The following is a 19,538-nucleotide window of genomic DNA, read 5'->3' as shown; positions in this document are numbered from 1 at the left end:
CTGATGATTCACTCAGTGTCTGTTGATTCACCCAGTGTCTCATGATTCACTCAGTGTCTGATGATTCACCCAGTGTCTGATGATTCACCCAGTGTCTGATGATTCACTCAGTGCCTGATGATTCACCCAGTGTCTGATGATTCACCCAGTGTCTGATGATTCACTCAGTGTCTGATGATTCACTCAGTGTCTGATGATTCACCCAGTGTCTGATGATTCACTCAGTGTCTGATGATTCACCCAGTGTCTGATGATTCACTCAGTGTCTGATGATTCACTCAGCGTCTAATGATTTACTCAGTGTCTGATGATTCACTCAGTGTCTGATGATTCACTCAGTTTCAGATGATTAACCAGTGTCTGATGATTCACCCAGTGTCTGATGATTCACCCAGTGTCTGATGATTCACTCAGTGTCTGATGATTCACTCAGTATCAGATGATTCACCCAGTGTCTGATGATACACTCAGTGCCTGATGATTCACTCAGTTTCTGATGATTCACTCAGTGTCTGATGATTCACTCAGTATCAGATGATTCACCCAGTGTCTGATGATTCACTCAGTATCAGATGATTCACCCAGTGTCTGATGATTCACTCAGTGCCTGATGATTCACTCAGTGTCTGATGATTCACTCAGTTTCAGATGATTCACTCAGTTTCAGATGATTCACCCAGTGTCTGATGATTCACTCAGTGTCTGATGATTCATTCAGTGTCAGATGATTCACTCAGTGTCTGATGATTCACTCAGTGTCTGATGATTCACTCAGTGTCTGATGATTCATCCAGTGTCTGATGATTCATCCAGTGTCTGATGATTCACTCAGTGTCTGATGATTCACTCAGTGTCTGATGATTCACTCAGTGTCTGATGATTCATCCAGTGTCTGATGATTCACCCAGTGTCAGATGATTCACTCAGTTTCTGATGATTCACTCAGTGTCTGATGATTCACCCAGTGTCAGATGATTCACTCAGTTTCTGATGATTCACTCAGTTTCTGATGATTCACTCAGTGTCAGATGATTCACTCAGTGTCTGATGATTCACCCAGTGTCTGATAATTCACCCAGTGTCTGATGATTCACTCAGTGTCTGATTTTCCCCCAGTGTCTGATGATTCACTCAGTGTCTGATGATTCACCCAGTGTCTGATGATTCACTCAGTGTCTGATGATTCACTCAGTTTCTGATGATTCACTCAGTGTCAGATGATTCACTCAGTGTCTGATGATTCACTCAGTTTCTGATGATTCATCCAGTGCCTGATGATTCACTCAGTGTCTGATGATTCATCCAGTGTCTGATGATTCACCCAGTGTCTGATGATTCACCCAGTGTCAGATGATTCACTCAGTTTCTGATGATTCACTCAGTGTCAGATGATTCACTGATTCACTCAGTGTCTGATGATTCATCCAGTGTCTGATGATTCACCCAGTGTCTGATGATTCACTCAGTGTCTGATGATTCACTCAGTGTCTGATGATTCATTCAGTGTCTGATGATTCATCCAGTGTCTGATGATTCACTCAGTGTCTGATGATTCATCCAGTGTCTGATGATTCATCCAGTGTCTGATGATTCACTCAGTGTCTGATGATTCACTCAGTGTCTGATGATTCACCCAGTGTCTGATGATTCACTCAGTGTCTGACGATTCACGCAGTGTCTGATGATTCACTCAGTGTCTGATGATTCATCCAGTGTCTGATGATTCACTCAGTTTCTGATGATTCACCCAGTGTCTGATGATTCACTCAGTTTCTGATGATTCACCCAGTGTCTGATGATTCACCCAGTGTCTGATGATTCACCCAGTGTCTGATGATTCACTCAGTGTCTGATGATTCACCCAGTGTCTCATGATTCACTCAGTGTCTGATGATTCACCCAGTGTCTGATGATTCACCCAGTGTCTGATGATTCACTCAGTGCCTGATGATTCACTCAGTGTCTGATGATTCACCCAGTGTCTGATGATTCACTCAGTGCCTGATGATTCACCCAGTGTCTGATGATTCACTCAGTGCCTGATGATTCACTCAGTGTCTGATGATTCACCCAGTGTCTGATGATTCACTCAGTGTCTGATGATTCACTCAGCGTCTAATGATTTACTCAGTGTCTGATGATTCACTCAGTGTCTGATGATTCACTCAGTTTCAGATGATTAACCAGTGTCTGATGATTCACCCAGTGTCTGATGATTCACCCAGTGTCTGATGATTCACTCAGTGTCTGATGATTCACTCAGTATCAGATGATTCACCCAGTGTCTGATGATACACTCAGTGCCTGATGATTCACTCAGTTTCTGATGATTCACTCAGTGTCTGATGATTCACTCAGTATCAGATGATTCACCCAGTGTCTGATGATTCACTCAGTGCCTGATGATTCACTCAGTGTCTGATGATTCATCCAGTGTCTGATGATTCACTCAGTGTCTGATGATTCACTCAGTTTCAGATGATTCACTCAGTTTCAGATGATTCACCCAGTGTCTGATGATTCACTCAGTGTCTGATGATTCATTCAGTGTCAGATGATTCACTCAGTGTCTGATGATTCACTCAGTGTCTGATGATTCACTCAGTGTCTGATGATTCACTCAGTGTCTGATGATTCATCCAGTGTCTGATGATTCATCCAGTGTCTGATGATTCACTCAGTGTCTGATGATTCATCCAGTGTCTGATGATTCACTCAGTGTCTGATGATTCACTCAGTGTCTGATGATTCATCCAGTGTCTGATGATTCACCCAGTGTCAGATGATTCACTCAGTTTCTGATGATTCACTCAGTTTCTGCTGATTCACTCAGTGTCAGATGATTCACTCAGTGTCTGATGATTCACCCAGTGTCTGATAATTCACCCAGTGTCTGATGATTCACTCAGTGTCTGATTTTCCCCCAGTGTCTGATGATTCATCCAGTGTCTGATGATTCACCCAGTGTCTGATGATTCACTCAGTGTCTGATGATTCACTCAGTTTCTGATGATTCACTCAGTGTCTGATGATTCACTCAGTTTCTGATGATTCACTCAGTGTCAGATGATTCACTCAGTGTCAGATGATTCACTCAGTGTCTAATGATTCAGTCAGTGTCTGATGATTCACCCAGTGTCTGATGATTCACCCAGTGTCAGATGATTCACTCAGTGTCAGATGATTCACTCAGTGTCTGATGATTCACTCAGTTTCTGATGATTCATCCAGTGCCTGATGATTCACTCAGTGTCTGATGATTCATCCAGTGTCTGATGATTCACCCAGTGTCTGTTGATTCACCCAGTGTCAGATGATTCACTCAGTTTCTGATGATTCACTCAGTGTCAGATGATTCACTGATTCACTCAGTGTCTGATGATTCATCCAGTGTCTGATGATTCACCCAGTGTCTGATGATTCACCCAGTGTCTGATGATTCACACAGTGTCAGAGGATTCACTCAGTGTCAGATGATTCACTGATTCACTCAGTGTCTGATGATTCACTCAGTGTCTGATGATTCACCCAGTGTCTGATGATTCACCCAGTGTCAGATGATTCACCCAGTGTCTGATGATTCATCCAGTGTCTGATGATTCACTCAGTTTCAGATGATTCATCCAGTGTCTGATGATTCACTCAGTGTCTGATGATTCACTCAGTGTCTGATGATTCATGTCAGATGATTCACTCAGTGTCTGATGATTCACTCAGTGTCTGATGATTCACCCAGTGTCTGATGTTTCACACAGTGTCTGATGATTCACTCAATCTCAGATGATTCACCCAGTGTCTGACTATTCTCCCAGTGCCTGATGATTCACTCAGTGTCTGATGATGCACTCAGTGTCTGATGATTCACCCAGTGTCTGATGATTCTGATGATTCACTCAGTGTCAGATGATTCACCCAGTGTCTGATGATTCACTTAGTGTCTGATGATTCACCCAGTGTCTGATGATTCTGATGATTCACTCAGTGTCTGATGATTCACTCAGTGTCTGATGATTCACTCAGTGTCTGATGATTCACCCAGTGTCAGATGATTCACCCAGTGTCTGATGATTCACTCAGTGTCAGATGATTCACCCAGTGTCTGATGATTCACTCAGTGTCTGATGATTCACTCAGTGTCAGATGATTCACCCAGTGTCTGATGATTCACCCAGTGTCAGATGATTCACCCAGTGTCTGCTGATTCACTCAGTGTCTAATGATTCACTCAGTGTCTGATGATTCATCCAGTGTCTGATGATTCATTCAGTGTCCGATGATTCACCCAGTGTCCGATGATTCACCCAGTGTATGATGATTCACTCAGTTTCTGATGATTCACCCAGTGTCTGATGATTCACTCAGTTTCTGATGATTCACTCAGTGTCTGATGATTCACTCAGTGTCTGTTGATTCACTCAGTGTCTGATGATTCACTCAGTGTCTGTTGATTCACCCAGTGTCTGATGATTCACTCAGTGTCTGTTGATTCACTCAGTGTCTGATGATTCACTCAGTGTCTGTTGATTCACTCAGTGTCTGTTGATTCACTCAGTGTCTGATGATTCACTCAGTGTCTGTTGATTCACCCAGTGTCTGATGATTCACCCAGTGTCTGATGATTCACTCAGTGTCTGATGATCCACCCAGTCTCTGATGATTCACTCAGTGTCTGATGATCCACCCAGTGTCTGATGATTCACCCAGTGTCTGATGATTCACTCAGTGTCTGATGATTCACCCAGTGTCTGATAATTCACCCAGTGTCTGATGATTCACCCAGTGTCTGATGATTCACTCAGTGTCAGATGATTCACCCAGTGTCTGATGATTCACTCAGTGTCTGATGATTCACCCAGTGTCTGATGATTCACCCAGTGTCAGATGATTCACCCAGTGTCTGATGATTCACTCAGTGTCTGATGATTCACCCAGTGTCAGATGATTCACCTAGTGTCTGATGATTCACTCAGTGTCTGATGATTCACCCAGTGTCAGATGATTCACTTAGTGTCTGATGATTCACCCAGTGTCAGATGATTCACCCAGTGTCAGATGATTCACCCAGTGTCAGATGATTCACCCAGTGTCAGATGATTCACCCAATGTCTGATGATTCACCCAGTGTCTGATGATTCACCCAGTGTCTGATGATTCACCCAGTGTCAGATGATTCACACAGTGTCTGATGATTCACTCAGTGTCTGATGATTCACTCAGTGTCTGATGATTCACCCAGTTTCTGATGATTCACTCAGTGCCTGATGATTCACTCAGTGTCTGATGATTCACCCAATGTCTGATGATTCACCCAGTGTCTGATGATTCACTCAGTGTCTGATGATTCACTCAGTATCAGATGATTAACCCAGTGTCTGATGATTCACTCAGTGTCTGATGATTCACTCAGTGTCTGATGATTCACCCAGTTTCTGATGATTCACTCAGTGCCTGATGATTCACTCAGTGTCTGATGATTCACCCAATGTCTGATGATTCACCCAGTGTCTGATGATTCACTCAGTGTCTGATGATTCACTCAGTGTCTGATGATTCACCCAGTTTCTGATGATTCACTCAGTGCCTGATGATTCACTCAGTGTCTGATGATTCACCCAATGTCTGATGATTCACCCAGTGTCTGATGATTCACTCAGTGTCTGATGATTCACTCAGTGTCTGATGATTCACTCAGTGCCTGATGATTCACTCAGTGTCTGATGATTCACTCAGTATCAGATGATTAACCCAGTGTCTGATGATTCACTCAGTGCCTGATGATTCATCCAGTGTCTGATGATTCACTCAGTGTCTGATGATTCACTCAGTTTCAGATGATTCACCCAGTGTCTGATGATTCACTCAGTGTCTGATGATTCACGCAGTGTCTGATGATTCACTCAGTGTCTGATGATTCACTCAGTGTCTGATGATTCACTCAGTGTCAGATGATTCACTCAGTGTCTGATGATTCATCCAGTGTCTGATGATTCATCCAGTGTCTGATGATTCACTCAGTGTCTGATGATTCATCCAGTGTCTGATGATTCATCCAGTGTCTGATGATTCACTCAGTGTCTGATGATTCACTCAGTGTCTGATGATTCACTCAGTGTCTGATGATTCACCCAGTGTCTGATGATTCACTCAGTGTCTGACGATTCACTCAGTGTCTGATGATTCACTCAGTGTCTGATGATTCATCCAGTGTCTGATGATTCACTCAGTTTCTGATGATTCACCCAGTGTCTGATGATTCACTCAGTTTCTGATGATTCACCCAGTGTCTGATGATTCACCCAGTGTCTGATGATTCACCCAGTGTCTGATGATTCACTCAGTGTCTGATGATTCACCCAGTGTCTGATGATTCACTCAGTGTCTGATGATTCACCCAGTGTCTGATGATTCACCCAGTGTCTGATGATTCACCCAGTGTCTGATGATTCTCTCAGTGCCTGATGATTCACTCAGTGTCTGATGATTCACCCAGTGTCTGATGATTCACTCAGTGCCTGATGATTCACCCAGTGTCTGATGATTCACTCAGTGCCTGATGATTCACTCAGTGTCTGATGATTCACCCAGTGTCTGATGATTCACTCAGTGTCTGATGATTCACTCAGCGTCTAATGATTTACTCAGTGTCTGATGATTCACTCAGTGTCTGATGATTCACTCAGTTTCAGATGATTAACCAGTGTCTGATGATTCACCCAGTGTCTGATGATTCACCCAGTATCTGATGATTCACTCAGTGTCTGATGATTCACTCAGTATCAGATGATTCACCCAGTGTCTGATGATTCACTCAGTGCCTGATGATTCACTCAGTGTCTGATGATTCACTCAGTGTCTGATGATTCACTCAGTATCAGATGATTCACCCAGTGTCTGATGATTCACTCAGTGCCTGATGATTCACTCAGTGTCTGATGATTCATCCAGTGTCTGATGATTCACTCAGTGTCTGATGATTCACTCAGTTTCAGATGATTCACTCAGTTTCAGATGATTCACCCAGTGTCTGATGATTCACTCAGTGTCTGATGATTCACTCAGTGTCTGATGATTCACTCAGTGTCTGATGACTCACTCAGTGTCTGATGATTCATCCAGTGTCTGATGATTCATCCAGTGTCTGATGATTCACTCAGTGTCTGATGATTCACTCAGTGTCTGATGATTCATCCAGTGTCTGATGATTCACCCAGTGTCAGATGATTCACTCAGTTTGTGATGATTCACTCAGTGTCTGATGATTCACCCAGTGTCAGATGATTCACTCAGTTTCTGATGATTCACTCAGTTTCTGATGATTCACTCAGTTTCTGATGATTCACCCAGTGTCTGATGATTCACTCAGTTTCTGATGATTCATCCAGTGTCAGATGATTCACCCAGTGTCAGATGATTCACTCAGTGTCTGATGATTCACTCAGTGTCTGATGATTCACTCAGTGTCTGATGATTCACTCAGTGTCTGATGATTCACCCAGTTTCTGATGATTCACTCAGTGTCTGATGATTCACTCAGTGTCTGATGATTCACCCAATGTCTGATGATTCACCCAGTGTCTGATGGTTCACCCAGTGTCTGATGGTTCACTCAGTGTCTGATGATTCACTCAGTATCAGATGATTAACCCAGTGTCTGATGATTCACTCAGTGCCTGATGATTCACTCAGTGTCTGATGATTCACTCAGTATCAGATGATTAACCCAGTATCTGATGATTCACTCAGTGCCTGATGATTCACTCAGTGTCTGATGATTCACTCAGTATCAGATGATTAACCCAGTGTCTGATGATTCACCCAGTGTCTGATGATTCACTCAGTGTCTGATGATTCACTCAATGTCTGATGATTCACTCAGTGTCTGATGATTCACCCAGTTTCTGATGATTCACTCAGTGTCTGATGATTCACTCAGTGTCTGATGATTCACCCAATGTCTGATGATTCACCCAGTGTCTGATGGTTCACTCAGTGTCTGATGATTCACTCAGTATCAGATGATTAACCCAGTGTCTGATGATTCACTCAGTGCCTGATGATTCACTCAGTGTCTGATGATTCACTCAGTGTCTGATGATTCACTCAGTTTCAGATGATTCACCCAGTGTCTGATGATTCACTCAGTGTCTGATGATTCACCCAGTGTCTGATGATTCACTCAGTGTCTGATGATTCACTCAGTGTCAGATGATTCACTCAGTGTCTGATGATTCACTCAGTGTCTGATGATTCACTCAGTGTCTGATGATTCATTCAGTGTCTGATGATTCATCCAGTGTCTGATGATTCACTCAGTGTCTGATGATTCATCCAGTGTCTGATGATTCATCCAGTGTCTGATGATTCACTCAGTGTCTGATGATTCACTCAGTGTCTGATGATTCACCCAGTGTCTGATGATTCACTCAGTGTCTGACGATTCACGCAGTGTCTGATGATTCACTCAGTGTCTGATGATTCATCCAGTGTCTGATGATTCACTCAGTTTCTGATGATTCACCCAGTGTCTGATGATTCACTCAGTTTCTGATGATTCACCCAGTGTCTGATGATTCACCCAGTGTCTGATGATTCACCCAGTGTCTGATGATTCACTCAGTGTCTGATGATTCACCCAGTGTCTCATGATTCACTCAGTGTCTGATGATTCACCCAGTGTCTGATGATTCACCCAGTGTCTGATGATTCACTCAGTGCCTGATGATTCACTCAGTGTCTGATGATTCACCCAGTGTCTGATGATTCACTCAGTGCCTGATGATTCACCCAGTGTCTGATGATTCACTCAGTGCCTGATGATTCACTCAGTGTCTGATGATTCACCCAGTGTCTGATGATTCACTCAGTGTCTGATGATTCACTCAGCGTCTAATGATTTACTCAGTGTCTGATGATTCACTCAGTGTCTGATGATTCACTCAGTTTCAGATGATTAACCAGTGTCTGATGATTCACCCAGTGTCTGATGATTCACCCAGTGTCTGATGATTCACTCAGTGTCTGATGATTCACTCAGTATCAGATGATTCACCCAGTGTCTGATGATACACTCAGTGCCTGATGATTCACTCAGTTTCTGATGATTCACTCAGTGTCTGATGATTCACTCAGTATCAGATGATTCACCCAGTGTCTGATGATTCACTCAGTGCCTGATGATTCACTCAGTGTCTGATGATTCATCCAGTGTCTGATGATTCACTCAGTGTCTGATGATTCACTCAGTTTCAGATGATTCACTCAGTTTCAGATGATTCACCCAGTGTCTGATGATTCACTCAGTGTCTGATGATTCATTCAGTGTCAGATGATTCACTCAGTGTCTGATGATTCACTCAGTGTCTGATGATTCACTCAGTGTCTGATGATTCACTCAGTGTCTGATGATTCATCCAGTGTCTGATGATTCATCCAGTGTCTGATGATTCACTCAGTGTCTGATGATTCATCCAGTGTCTGATGATTCACTCAGTGTCTGATGATTCACTCAGTGTCTGATGATTCACCCAGTGTCAGATGATTCACTCAGTTTCTGATGATTCACTCAGTGTCTGATGATTCACCCAGTGTCAGATGATTCACTCAGTTTCTGATGATTCACTCAGTTTCTGATGATTCACTCAGTGTCAGATGATTCACTCAGTGTCTGATGATTCACCCAGTGTCTGATAATTCACCCAGTGTCTGATGATTCACTCAGTGTCTGATTTTCCCCCAGTGTCTGATGATTCACTCAGTGTCTGATGATTCACCCAGTGTCTGATGATTCACTCAGTGTCTGATGATTCACTCAGTTTCTGATGATTCACTCAGTGTCTGATGATTCACTCAGTTTCTGATGATTCACTCAGTGTCAGATGATTCACTCAGTGTCAGATGATTCACTCAGTGTCTAATGATTCAGTCAGTGTCTGATGATTCACCCAGTGTCTGATGATTCACCCAGTGTCTGATGATTCACTCAGTGTCTGATGATTCACCCAGTGTCTGATGATTCACTCAGTGTCTGACGATTCACTCAGTGTCTGTTGATTCACTCAGTGTCTGTTGATTCACTCAGTGTCTGATGATTCACTCAGTGTCTGTTGATTCACCCAGTGTCTGATGATTCACCCAGTGTCTGATGATTCACTCAGTGTCTGATGATCCACCCAGTCTCTGATGATTCACTCAGTGTCTGATGATCCACCCAGTGTCTGATGATTCACCCAGTGTCTGATGATTCACTCAGTGTCTGATGATTCACCCAGTGTCTGATAATTCACCCAGTGTCTGATGATTCACCCAGTGTCTGATGATTCACTCAGTGTCAGATGATTCACCCAGTGTCTGATGATTCACTCAGTGTCTGATGATTCACCCAGTGTCTGATGATTCACCCAGTGTCAGATGATTCACCCAGTGTCTGATGATTCACTCAGTGTCTGATGATTCACCCAGTGTCAGATGATTCACCTAGTGTCTGATGATTCACTCAGTGTCTGATGATTCACCCAGTGTCAGATGATTCACTTAGTGTCTGATGATTCACCCAGTGTCAGATGATTCACCCAGTGTCAGATGATTCACCCAGTGTCAGATGATTCACCCAGTGTCAGATGATTCACCCAATGTCTGATGATTCACCCAGTGTCTGATGATTCACCCAGTGTCTGATGATTCACCCAGTGTCAGATGATTCACACAGTGTCTGATGATTCACTCAGTGTCTGATGATTCACTCAGTGTCTGATGATTCACCCAGTTTCTGATGATTCACTCAGTGCCTGATGATTCACTCAGTGTCTGATGATTCACCCAATGTCTGATGATTCACCCAGTGTCTGATGATTCACTCAGTGTCTGATGATTCACTCAGTATCAGATGATTAACCCAGTGTCTGATGATTCACTCAGTGTCTGATGATTCACTCAGTGTCTGATGATTCACCCAGTTTCTGATGATTCACTCAGTGCCTGATGATTCACTCAGTGTCTGATGATTCACCCAATGTCTGATGATTCACCCAGTGTCTGATGATTCACTCAGTGTCTGATGATTCACTCAGTGTCTGATGATTCACCCAGTTTCTGATGATTCACTCAGTGCCTGATGATTCACTCAGTGTCTGATGATTCACCCAATGTCTGATGATTCACCCAGTGTCTGATGATTCACTCAGTGTCTGATGATTCACTCAGTGTCTGATGATTCACTCAGTGCCTGATGATTCACTCAGTGTCTGATGATTCACTCAGTATCAGATGATTAACCCAGTGTCTGATGATTCACTCAGTGCCTGATGATTCATCCAGTGTCTGATGATTCACTCAGTGTCTGATGATTCACTCAGTTTCAGATGATTCACCCAGTGTCTGATGATTCACTCAGTGTCTGATGATTCACGCAGTGTCTGATGATTCACTCAGTGTCTGATGATTCACTCAGTGTCTGATGATTCACTCAGTGTCAGATGATTCACTCAGTGTCTGATGATTCATCCAGTGTCTGATGATTCATCCAGTGTCTGATGATTCACTCAGTGTCTGATGATTCATCCAGTGTCTGATGATTCATCCAGTGTCTGATGATTCACTCAGTGTCTGATGATTCACTCAGTGTCTGATGATTCACTCAGTGTCTGATGATTCACCCAGTGTCTGATGATTCACTCAGTGTCTGACGATTCACTCAGTGTCTGATGATTCACTCAGTGTCTGATGATTCATCCAGTGTCTGATGATTCACTCAGTTTCTGATGATTCACCCAGTGTCTGATGATTCACTCAGTTTCTGATGATTCACCCAGTGTCTGATGATTCACCCAGTGTCTGATGATTCACCCAGTGTCTGATGATTCACTCAGTGTCTGATGATTCACCCAGTGTCTGATGATTCACTCAGTGTCTGATGATTCACCCAGTGTCTGATGATTCACCCAGTGTCTGATGATTCACCCAGTGTCTGATGATTCTCTCAGTGCCTGATGATTCACTCAGTGTCTGATGATTCACCCAGTGTCTGATGATTCACTCAGTGCCTGATGATTCACCCAGTGTCTGATGATTCACTCAGTGCCTGATGATTCACTCAGTGTCTGATGATTCACCCAGTGTCTGATGATTCACTCAGTGTCTGATGATTCACTCAGCGTCTAATGATTTACTCAGTGTCTGATGATTCACTCAGTGTCTGATGATTCACTCAGTTTCAGATGATTAACCAGTGTCTGATGATTCACCCAGTGTCTGATGATTCACCCAGTATCTGATGATTCACTCAGTGTCTGATGATTCACTCAGTATCAGATGATTCACCCAGTGTCTGATGATTCACTCAGTGCCTGATGATTCACTCAGTGTCTGATGATTCACTCAGTGTCTGATGATTCACTCAGTATCAGATGATTCACCCAGTGTCTGATGATTCACTCAGTGCCTGATGATTCACTCAGTGTCTGATGATTCATCCAGTGTCTGATGATTCACTCAGTGTCTGATGATTCACTCAGTTTCAGATGATTCACTCAGTTTCAGATGATTCACCCAGTGTCTGATGATTCACTCAGTGTCTGATGATTCACTCAGTGTCTGATGATTCACTCAGTGTCTGATGACTCACTCAGTGTCTGATGATTCATCCAGTGTCTGATGATTCATCCAGTGTCTGATGATTCACTCAGTGTCTGATGATTCACTCAGTGTCTGATGATTCATCCAGTGTCTGATGATTCACCCAGTGTCAGATGATTCACTCAGTTTGTGATGATTCACTCAGTGTCTGATGATTCACCCAGTGTCAGATGATTCACTCAGTTTCTGATGATTCACTCAGTTTCTGATGATTCACTCAGTTTCTGATGATTCACCCAGTGTCTGATGATTCACTCAGTTTCTGATGATTCATCCAGTGTCAGATGATTCACCCAGTGTCAGATGATTCACTCAGTGTCTGATGATTCACTCAGTGTCTGATGATTCACTCAGTGTCTGATGATTCACTCAGTGTCTGATGATTCACCCAGTTTCTGATGATTCACTCAGTGTCTGATGATTCACTCAGTGTCTGATGATTCACCCAATGTCTGATGATTCACCCAGTGTCTGATGGTTCACCCAGTGTCTGATGGTTCACTCAGTGTCTGATGATTCACTCAGTATCAGATGATTAACCCAGTGTCTGATGATTCACTCAGTGCCTGATGATTCACTCAGTGTCTGATGATTCACTCAGTATCAGATGATTAACCCAGTATCTGATGATTCACTCAGTGCCTGATGATTCACTCAGTGTCTGATGATTCACTCAGTATCAGATGATTAACCCAGTGTCTGATGATTCACCCAGTGTCTGATGATTCACTCAGTGTCTGATGATTCACTCAATGTCTGATGATTCACTCAGTGTCTGATGATTCACCCAGTTTCTGATGATTCACTCAGTGTCTGATGATTCACTCAGTGTCTGATGATTCACCCAATGTCTGATGATTCACCCAGTGTCTGATGGTTCACTCAGTGTCTGATGATTCACTCAGTATCAGATGATTAACCCAGTGTCTGATGATTCACTCAGTGCCTGATGATTCACTCAGTGTCTGATGATTCACTCAGTGTCTGATGATTCACTCAGTTTCAGATGATTCACCCAGTGTCTGATGATTCACTCAGTGTCTGATGATTCACCCAGTGTCTGATGATTCACTCAGTGTCTGATGATTCACTCAGTGTCAGATGATTCACTCAGTGTCTGATGATTCACTCAGTGTCTGATGATTCACTCAGTGTCTGATGATTCATTCAGTGTCTGATGATTCATCCAGTGTCTGATGATTCACTCAGTGTCTGATGATTCATCCAGTGTCTGATGATTCATCCAGTGTCTGATGATTCACTCAGTGTCTGATGATTCACTCAGTGTCTGATGATTCACCCAGTGTCTGATGATTCACTCAGTGTCTGACGATTCACGCAGTGTCTGATGATTCACTCAGTGTCTGATGATTCATCCAGTGTCTGATGATTCACTCAGTTTCTGATGATTCACCCAGTGTCTGATGATTCACTCAGTTTCTGATGATTCACCCAGTGTCTGATGATTCACCCAGTGTCTGATGATTCACCCAGTGTCTGATGATTCACTCAGTGTCTGATGATTCACCCAGTGTCTCATGATTCACTCAGTGTCTGATGATTCACCCAGTGTCTGATGATTCACCCAGTGTCTGATGATTCACTCAGTGCCTGATGATTCACTCAGTGTCTGATGATTCACCCAGTGTCTGATGATTCACTCAGTGCCTGATGATTCACCCAGTGTCTGATGATTCACTCAGTGCCTGATGATTCACTCAGTGTCTGATGATTCACCCAGTGTCTGATGATTCACTCAGTGTCTGATGATTCACTCAGCGTCTAATGATTTACTCAGTGTCTGATGATTCACTCAGTGTCTGATGATTCACTCAGTTTCAGATGATTAACCAGTGTCTGATGATTCACCCAGTGTCTGATGATTCACCCAGTGTCTGATGATTCACTCAGTGTCTGATGATTCACTCAGTATCAGATGATTCACCCAGTGTCTGATGATACACTCAGTGCCTGATGATTCACTCAGTTTCTGATGATTCACTCAGTGTCTGATGATTCACTCAGTATCAGATGATTCACCCAGTGTCTGATGATTCACTCAGTGCCTGATGATTCACTCAGTGTCTGATGATTCATCCAGTGTCTGATGATTCACTCAGTGTCTGATGATTCACTCAGTTTCAGATGATTCACTCAGTTTCAGATGATTCACCCAGTGTCTGATGATTCACTCAGTGTCTGATGATTCATTCAGTGTCAGATGATTCACTCAGTGTCTGATGATTCACTCAGTGTCTGATGATTCACTCAGTGTCTGATGATTCACTCAGTGTCTGATGATTCATCCAGTGTCTGATGATTCATCCAGTGTCTGATGATTCACTCAGTGTCTGATGATTCATCCAGTGTCTGATGATTCACTCAGTGTCTGATGATTCACTCAGTGTCTGATGATTCACCCAGTGTCAGATGATTCACTCAGTTTCTGATGATTCACTCAGTGTCTGATGATTCACCCAGTGTCAGATGATTCACTCAGTTTCTGATGATTCACTCAGTTTCTGATGATTCACTCAGTGTCAGATGATTCACTCAGTGTCTGATGATTCACCCAGTGTCTGATAATTCACCCAGTGTCTGATGATTCACTCAGTGTCTGATTTTCCCCCAGTGTCTGATGATTCACTCAGTGTCTGATGATTCACCCAGTGTCTGATGATTCACTCAGTGTCTGATGATTCACTCAGTTTCTGATGATTCACTCAGTGTCTGATGATTCACTCAGTTTCTGATGATTCACTCAGTGTCAGATGATTCACTCAGTGTCAGATGATTCACTCAGTGTCTAATGATTCAGTCAGTGTCTGATGATTCACCCAGTGTCTGATGATTCACCCAGTGTCAGATGATTCACTCAGTGTCAGATGATTCACTCAGTGTCTGATGATTCACTCAGTTTCTGATGATTCATCCAGTGCCTGATGATTCACTCAGTGTCTGATGATTCACCCAGTGTCTGATGATTCACCCAGTGTCAGATGATTCACTCAGTTTCTGATGATTCACTCAGTGTCAGATGATTCACTGATTCACTCAGTGTCTGATGATTCATCCAGTGTCTGATGATTCACCCAGTGTCTGATGATTCACCCAGTGTCTGATGATTCACACAGTGTCAGAGGATTCACTCAGTGTCAGATGATTCACTGATTCACTCAGTGTCTGATGATTCACTCAGTGTCTGATGATTCACCCAGTGTCTGATGATTCACCCAGTGTCAGATGATTCACCCAGTGTCTGATGATTCATCCAGTGTCTGATGATTCACTCAGTTTCAGATGATTCATCCAGTGTCTGATGATTCACTCAGTGTCTGATGATTCACTCAGTGTCTGATGATTCATGTCAGATGATTCACTCAGTGTCTGATGATTCACTCAGTGTCTGATGATTCACCCAGTGTCTGATGTTTCACACAGTGTCTGATGATTCACTCAATCTCAGATGATTCACCCAGTGTCTGACTATTCTCCCAGTGCCTGATGATTCACTCAGTGTCTGATGATTCACTCAGTGTCTGATGATTCACCCAGTGTCTGATGATTCTGATGATTCACTCAGTGTCAGATGATTCACCCAGTGTCTGATGATTCACTCAGTGTCTGATGATTCACCCAGTGTCTGATGATTCTGATGATTCACTCAGTGTCTGATGATTCACTCAGTGTCTGATGATTCACCCAGTGTCAGATGATTCACCCAGTGTCTGATGATTCACTCAGTGTCAGATGATTCACCCAGTGTCTGATGATTCACTCAGTGTCTGATGATTCACCCAGTGTCAGATGATTCACCCAGTGTCTGATGATTCACCCAGTGTCTGATGATTCACTCGGTGTCTGATGATTCACCCAGTGTCTGATGATTCTGATGATTCACTCAGTGTCAGATGATTCACCCAGTGTCTGATGACTCACTCAGTGTCAGATGATTCACCCAGCATCAGATGATTCACTCAGTGTCTGATGTTTCTGATGATTAACTCAGTGTCAGATGATTCACCCAGTGTCAGATGATTCACTCAGAGTCTGATGATTCTGATGATTCACTCAGTGTCAGATGATTCACTCAGTGTCTGATGATTCTGATGATTCACCCAGTGTCTGATGATTCACTCAGTGTCAGATGATTCACTCAGTGTCTGATGATTCAACCAGTGTCAGATGATTCACCCAGTGTCAGATGATTCACCCAGTGTCTGATGATTCACTCAGTGTCAGATGATTCACTCAGTGTCTGATGATTCACCCAGTGTCTGAGGATTCACTCAGTGTCAGATGATTCACCCAGTGTCTGATGATTCACTCAGTGTCTGATGATTCACCCAGTGTCAGATGATTCACCCAGTGTCAGATGATTCACTCAGTGTCTGATGATGCACTCAGTGTCTGATGATTCTGATGATTCACCCAGTGTCTGATGATTCACTCAGTATCTGATGATTCACCCAGTGTCTGATGATTCACTCAGTGTCTGATGATTCTGCTGATTCACCCAGTGTCTGATGATGCACCCAGTGTCAGATGATTCACTCAGTGTCTGATGATTCACCCAATGTCTGATGATTCACCCAGTGTCAGATGATTCACTCAGTGTCAGATGATTCACCCAGTGTCTGATGATTCACCCAATGTCTGATGATTCACTCAGTGTTTGATGATTCACTCAGTGTCTGATGATTCTGATGATTCACTCAGTGTCAGATGATTCACTCAGTGTCTGATGATTCACTCAGTGTCAGATGATTCACCCAGTGTCAGATGATTCACCCAGTGTCAGATGATTCACTCAGTGTCTGATGATTCACTCAGTGTCTGATGATTCTGATGATTCACCCAGTGTCTGATGATTCACTCAGTATCTGATGATTCACCCAGTGTCTGATGATTCTGATGATTCACCCAGTGTCTGATGATGCACCCAGTGTCAGATGATTCACTCAGTGTCAGATGATTCACCCAGTGTCTGATGATTCACCCAGTGTCAGATGATTCACCCAGTGTCAGATGATTCACTCAGTGTCAGATAATTCACTCAGTGTCTGATGATTCACCCAGTGTCTGATGATGCACCCAGTGTCAGATGATTCACTCAGTGTCAGATGATTCACCCAGTGTCTGATGATTCACTCAGTGTCTGATGATTCACCCAGTGTCAGATGATTCACTCAGTGTCTGATGATTCACTCAGTGTCAGGTGATTCACCCAGTGTCTGATGATTCACTCAGTCACTCAGTGTCTGATGATTCACCCAGTGACTGATGATTCACTCAGTGTCTGATGATTCACTCAATGTCTGATGATTCACCCAGTGACTGATGATTCACACAGTGTCTGATGATTCACTCAGTGTCTGATGATTCACCCAGTGTCTGATGATTCACCCAGTGTCTGATGATTCACCCAGTGTCTGATGATTCACTCAGTGTCTGATGATTCACTCAGTGTCTGATGATTCACCCAGTGTCGGATGATTCACCCAGTGTCTGATGATTCACCCAATGTCTGATGATTCACCCAGTGTCTGATGATTCACCCAGTGTCAGATGATTCACCCAGTGTCTGATGATTCACTCAGTGTCAGATGATTCATTCAGTGTCTGATAATTCACCCAGTGTCTGATAATTCACCCAGTGTCTGATGATTCAATCAGTTTCTGATGATTCACTCAGTGTCTGATGATTCACCCTGTGCCTGATGATTCACTCAGTGTCTGATGATTCATCCAGTGTCTGATGATTCACCCTGTGCCTGATGATTCACTCAGTTTCTGATGATTCATCCAGTGTCTGATGATTCACCCTGTGCCTGATGATTCACTCAGTGTCTGATGATTCATCCAGTGTCTGATGATTCACTCAGTTTCTGATGATTCATCCAGTGTCTGATGATTCACCCTGTGCCTGATGATTCACTCAGTGTCTGATGATTCATCCAGTGTCTGATGATTCACTCAGTTTCTGATGATTCACTCAGTGTCTGATGATTCACCCAGTGTCTGATGATTCACCCAGTGTCTGATGATTCACTCAGTGTCTGATGATTCATCCAGTGTCTGATGATTCACTCAGTTTCTGATGATTCACCCAGTGTCTGATGATTCACTCAGTGTCTGATGATTCACTCAGTGTCTGATGATTCACTCAGTTTCTGATGATTCACCCAGTGTCTGATGATTCACCCAGTGTCTGATGATTCACTTAGTTTCAGATGATTCACTCAGTTTCAGATGATTCATTCAGTGTCTGATGATTCACCCAGTGTCTGATGATTCACTCAGTGTCTGATGATTCACTCAGTGTCTGATGATTCTGATGATTCACTCAGTGTCCGATGATTCACCCAGTGTCTGATGATTCACCCAGTGTCAGATGATTCACCCAGTGTCAGATGATTCACCCAGTGTCAGATGATTCACTCAGTGTCTGATGATTCACTCAGTGTCAGATGATTCACTCAGTGTCAGATGATTCACCCAGTGTCTGATGATTCACTCAGTGTCTGATGATTCACTCAGTGTCAGATGATTCACTCAGTGTCTGATGATTCACCCAGTGTCTGAAGATTCACTAATTGTCTGATGATTCACCCAGTGTCTGATGATTCACTCAGTGTCTGATGATTCACCCAGTGTCTGATGATTCACTCAGTGTCTGATGATTCACCCAGTGTCTGATGATTCACTCAGTGTCTGATGATTCACTCAGTGTCTGATGATTCTGATGATTCACCCAGTGTCAGATGATTCACCCAGTGTCAGATGATTCACCCAGTGTCAGATGATTCACCCAGTGTCTGATGATTCACTCAGTGTCTGATGATTCACTCAGTGTCTGATGATTCACTCAGTGTCTGATGATTCTGATGATTCACTCAGTGTCTGAT

The sequence above is a fragment of the Pristiophorus japonicus genome, chromosome 11, assembly GCF_044704955.1.
Source record: "Pristiophorus japonicus isolate sPriJap1 chromosome 11, sPriJap1.hap1, whole genome shotgun sequence".
Classification (NCBI taxonomy): domain Eukaryota; kingdom Metazoa; phylum Chordata; class Chondrichthyes; family Pristiophoridae; genus Pristiophorus; species Pristiophorus japonicus.
The sequence above is the reverse complement of the archived record's forward strand: the minus strand, read 5'-3'. Positions refer to the sequence as shown.